Raw genomic sequence first — 6000 nt, 5'->3', positions numbered from 1 at the left:
ATCATATAATGGATTGACTACATCACATAATGCATTGACTACATCACATAATGCATTGATGACATCATCATATTACGTTTACCCGGTAACATCATAAATTGGTACGTTTGGCGTTCCATAGGTAACATCATAAATTGGTACGTTTGGCGTTCCATAGTCTTCCGCCGGGTCGGACACTTCGGGTCGTCCTAATTTTCCCGTACAGACCGGCATCCGTTTCTTCGATTTCTGCGTTTTGCGCAGGAATTTGCCGTCGTGTGCGCTTCCACGTTAACTGCGTTAGTAGGCATGCGCAACACTACCAGCGAGTCAGAATTGTATAGTTCTAAATTCAAAACGCAACGCGCCAGGTGCGTTCTGCGCGACATCGCTCAGAACATGCCACGCGCGCGTCAATCTCCATAAAAGGGCTGTTTACATCTTACTCGCCAGCTGAACACTCAATTATTTTGCTAGAGTGATGTTTCAAAAAGCATGAAGTGAACTTGTTGAACAAATCGGTATTTTTTGAACGAATTATTTGATATTTTTTACCAAAAAGGTATTTATGAATGGGAATAAATATGTGCTCAGTCGGTATTTATCACTCTGTTTAAGACCACTTAGAGTCTGAATGCTGATAATTACCCTCGCCTCCGGCTCGGGTAATTATCAGCACCCAGACGCTAAGTGGTCTTAAACAGAGTGATAAAAACCTCCAGAGCACACATTTATTCCCTTAGTAATCAACGAAAGAAGGCCTTTCCAACGGTGCGTCTTAAAGCTGGAGTCCATCATTTGCAGCTATCCAAAAGGTAACTGGCCTAATTATTGTTGAAAAACATACTTGGTTGAAAGATAGTAAGGGAACTAAACTCCCTGTGAAATGATTTTTTTCCTGGAAAGCTGTCATTTTGAAGTAATCAACGAAAGAAAGGCATTTCCAACGGTGATTCTTAAGAAGCACCGTAGGAAAATTTAAATTGGTAGTTCGTTTTGTTATTCAGCGCAGCGCGCACAAGTATTCGAACGACGCACACGCGCGCGCGGTTGTTATAATTCGTCGGATTAGTGCGCGACGTCGCGTATAGCTGCAATTCAAAACATGATTCAGTAACTTTTGATTTGAAATTGAGATCTTAGAATGCTGTTTTTCTCGGAATGTACAGCTGAAGCTTAGCTGAAACCTTATCAGGTTAGTTGCTCAGTATCCTTCATTAGATTTTGAACTCTTTTGTTGCTTCAAACGAACAAAATGCACAAATTACAAATGATGGATTGTAGCTTTAAGACGCACCGTATGAAAATTTAATTCGTTTTGTTATTCGGCGCAGCGCGCGCAAGCATTGGAACGACGCACAGGCTAGGCGCGCGCGGTTGCTATAATTCGTCGGATCAGTGCGCGACATCGCGTATAGCTGCAATTCAAAACTTTTCAAAACATGTTTCAGCAACTTTTGATTTAAAATTGAGATCCTCGAATGCTGTTTTTCTCGGAATATACAGCTGAAGCTGAACTGAAACTTCCTCAGGTTAGTTATTCAGTATTTTTCATTAGATTTTGAACACTTTTGTTGCTTCAAACGAACAAAATGCACAAATTACAAATCGTCGCTTTGCTCACGAAGTGACAAAAACCTCAAAATGTGACAAAAGTTCATACTGAGATAATCGCATTTGAAGTTATTCATTTTTTCAAAAGACATTTTCGACTACTTTGCAGTAACAGAATTCGGAATTTCAGGCTTTTTGTCAATTGTTTGTTTACAATAATTAAGAAAGTAAACAATATTTTGCCTTGAAACTTGGTCAAATTGTTACTTGAGACAACTATAATAAAATGGCTAGTAAAACTCAAAATCGAATAATGATCGATTTTCGAGGTTTTTGTCACTTCGTGAGCAAAGCGTCGAAATGATGGACTATATCTTTAAACTGCTTATTATATGCGCAGAAATAGGAGGATCGAGGATACACGAGTTGAAGCTGATGTACTTTTCTCGACTAGCTAGAATGTTTGCTGTCCGATGATTTAGGTGACAAAGATTCTGGTTTAAGACGTCCATCAACTCATTCAGAGGATTACCATTTATACTCCTCCCCCCCCCCCCCCCCCCCCCCCCCCCCCCCGCCGCTCCCCACCCCTGCTCCCCACCTGATTTTGGGGTGCTTTAGGGGAAGAAGTAAAATATGTTTTTGCAAATGTTTTGAGTTTTGACATTTGTAAAAGGAGAAAGATTTATCGACGTAGGCCTATAGAGAGTTGAAGCTGAAAGGCTTGTTGGGGCAGAAATACATAAGTTTGAAAAATAGCAGCTTTGTTTGTATATGGTCGAAGGCAAGCTTACGGTTCGAGTAATTTCAGGCAGCACCTCCGGAGTTTCCGGGTTTTTTTGTCGCATTGAGTCCTGTGCTTGCACTGGCGTAGCACGGTCATTTTTATTGGGGGGGGGGGGGGGGTAACAATTTCTTGAGAAGGGTACTTGCACATCCGTGGAGAAATGCACACGCGTTTTTGTCTCCACTGTGCACTTGGCCTCAGTATAATCAAAAAGCGGGGGGGGGGGGGGGGGGGGGGGGGGGGGGGGGGGGGGGGGGACGGACTGGTATCATATGTCGATGGGGGCGCTGTTCTAAACCGACGATTATACACAAGGCTAACAGACAATATAGGGTGCTTTTCAGGGCGACACATGCATGAAATTAAAACAAAGGCACCCGGTACAGCCTATTGCACAAAAAAGGGCACCACTTCTTTTTCAAATGGGCACTTGTTCAGAAAAAGGGCACTTCTTAAAAAAAACAGGGGCACTCTTTTACAAATTGTAACATCCCCCCCCCCCCCCCCCCCCCGCTGGCTACACCTGCACAGCGAGGTATGTTTTTACAAATTTGTTGGTCACGCGTCGTAGGAGTGATTTGAAGCTAATATAGCTCGTCAGTTGGGTCATTTTGTTGAAATATGGGCTATAGCAGTTTAGTATAATAGCAACATAGGAAATGTCTTACCTCGCTTGCGAGTGATCTCAAAGACGATATCGAAGGCCTCCTTGGGCTCAGTAGGCCTTCTTCAAGCAGTTCAATCGCATCACGCGGCTTATAGCGGCGGGAAAGCATCGCCGTCTTATAATCCGGCAGCTGGGGGAAAAAGACATAATTAGTGATTTAGGATTATCTTAAAATTTCTTTAATTGGGGATCAGATATAAAGTACGACCCATAACGTCTAACCAGCATGGTTTGCTATTTTTAGTGACACGTTCTGCCGTCAGTACGATGAGGGTCAGAGGATGAACAACCGAGCAATGTAGGCCTATACATTGGAAGTTAGGGGGTTATTTTCGTCCCGGGCTCCCAGAAAGAAACTAAAGAGCTGTCCTGAACCAATTAAGTTCTTTCTGCTATTGAATACTACAATAGTTTAAAAGATAGGGTATGATGCACACGTCCCTTGATTATTGGTGTCACAGAAGAAAGATTTCCCGAGAGAGTGTCGCTCACTACTAGTGGGCTCGCCTCCATAGTCTGATCATTATATTCAAGTGCGAGATTAAAACTGTTCATACGAAGTTTGATATGGATATGTTAAGTCAAACTTTTCCACTTTTGTTTTCCATTTAGCTGGCAGTGGCACAGGACCAAAGACACGAAGTATCAGAAAAATGCATACAGTATTTATATTGGAGAGATTAAATAATGTACCTGTTCAGTGGCGTAAATCTGTGACGGCGTGTGTGTGTGAGTTTTTTTCTGCATTTAATAGGGGACGTTGAACAATAGAGGACAATAGGGTCCCCAAATCCCGAAGGTCCCCAATTTGGCGATGTGTGCAAAACATATAAGTTACATATAAGTAGGCCTACACACCAAAGAGGGACAATGGGGGTCCCCGATTAGAGGCAGATGCACACATGTCGTCACCGACACCACGAAGAAACACTTATGTACACAGCCATGTGGTTGCGAAGGGCGATTTCTAAAAGTTACGTAACACTTTATTTTGAATGAAACTACATGTACACACACATGTTGACGTTGGCGGGCGAAATCTTTGAAAATTAATTTCTCCCGTTGGGAAGACCGTATATTCATGCAACTTTCAGGGTTTATTTCCCTTATAATGATCCAAGTTGGAAAAATAGGCTTGGCTAGGTGCATATTTGAAAGCTGTATAACACTGGCGTTAGCAATGTCTTTTAATCTTTTCAAGCCTCACAAATAGTAATGAGGTTCCAACCCATTATGGTGTGCAGTAAAAATTTGCATAAAATGTGCATAAAAGCCTCCTTCACGAGTTATTAATTGATAAATATCACCCTTTTTGCCGGCTTCCATTGGTCGATACAGAGACCCACGCCAAGTCACAAAAGTGACGCTAATGAATGTGATACCCGCCGTTATTGTGCTGTGCACAGCTGTGCCAGGCCGAAATTGGTCAACCGTAGCGCCTACGGCGCTATGAAAACCATGCAAGTGGGTTGGGTCGAAAAAATCCTCGTCGAGATTTTTTCCTTAGAGATATTTTGGGCTGTAACACAAGCGTTAGCACCAACAGATTAAGCTGAAATTCGGAATATACTGAGAAAAAGTGTTCAACTACTCGTGAAATAACAACTTTCGGAAATTCCTAGAAATGGATATAAATACATAGATTTAGGGACGTTTTCGAACGATTTTTTTCCAGACTTTAAGGTCTGCTTTACCAGTAACCAGTATTGTGGTTTCTGCATCGATGACGGTCATTTTTTTCACTGACATGAAGTTTAGAATGTCTTTTTCTGTTATAATGTAACATTTTAATCAAACTGAGCATATTTTCTGAGAACACAACGTTCCAAAGACCATGTTTTTTGGGGCCCGGTCCACGAATTTTACTGCTCTGTTACAGCGTCTAAGTACGAAATCGGATTAGCTTTACTTGACAACCAGCCAAGCTTCACCCTCGCAACCATATGGCTGTGCATACCAGTAAAAACCAGCAATCGGAGAAAACGGCATCTGAAGTTGAACGCCTTCTGGAAACACAACGTTCAAAAGGCCATGTTTTTTGTGGTGTATGAATTTCACTGCTCTGCCAAAGCGTCTAAGTACGTAATCGGATTAGCTTTGCTTAACAACGGCAGACGCTTTGCCTTAGCAACTGCACGACTGAATAACGCCTGGATATATCACCAGTACAAAAGTCTCATTCCACCTGGTGGCCTAATGGGGAGGAAGCATGTGTAGTAAAAACCATGAACTGCAAAATTGGAAGGAAAAAGAATTAGTCTGGTGTAAATCAATGTCCCAGTAATAAACTGGACCTCAAAATGGTGCAAGAGAAGGTAATGCATGATTAACTTCAATTACTATTTTACTGAATCTCAGAAGTTTAACATCTGGAATCGTTAACTAGAAAGTAAGCATATAGGGAAATTCATCAGAGAAAACATTCCATAAGTCCACTTAAGAAAACGCTAATAAATTATAATATAACATAGGCCCACATTAGGGTCTAAATCGAATTTATATCGGTGTGACGTGAAATCCATTAATAACCTTGCCTAGCTGGCGCTTCAATGCAAAATCAGCAAAGCTTGATGCAGATATTTGATACATAGGGAGTCAGGTTGGCGTAGCGGTACTTTGCTCGCCTTCCACCGCTGTGACCCGGGTTCGAATCCCGCCTGGGCCAATATGTGGATTGGGTTTTCAGTCTCTGCCTGATTCCGTGGGTTTTCCCCAGAATATTCTTCTTGGCTTTTCCTCCCACCTCTAAAAAAACTGTAACTTCTTCTCACTGTCTTCTCTCCACAGGTTTCTTCAGGCTTGCGAGCTACAGTGCCTAGGGCGCTTTTGAGGAATCCTTGGTTTCATTACCGGAAATGATTAATAATAATAAATGGAGTGAAAGCTGCACTCTTCTCGACTGTTTGCTGTCCGATAATTAAAATGGCAAACTTCTGTTTTAAAGACCGTCCGTCAACATATTTAATGGGTTACAATGATACTCTTACATCAAGAATCCGAAAATAATTGCTTG

The sequence above is a fragment of the Patiria miniata genome, unplaced genomic scaffold, assembly GCF_015706575.1.
Source record: "Patiria miniata isolate m_02_andy unplaced genomic scaffold, ASM1570657v1 HiC_scaffold_2, whole genome shotgun sequence".
Taxonomy (NCBI): Eukaryota; Metazoa; Echinodermata; class Asteroidea; order Valvatida; family Asterinidae; genus Patiria; species Patiria miniata.
Note: the sequence above shows the minus strand (reverse complement) of the source record.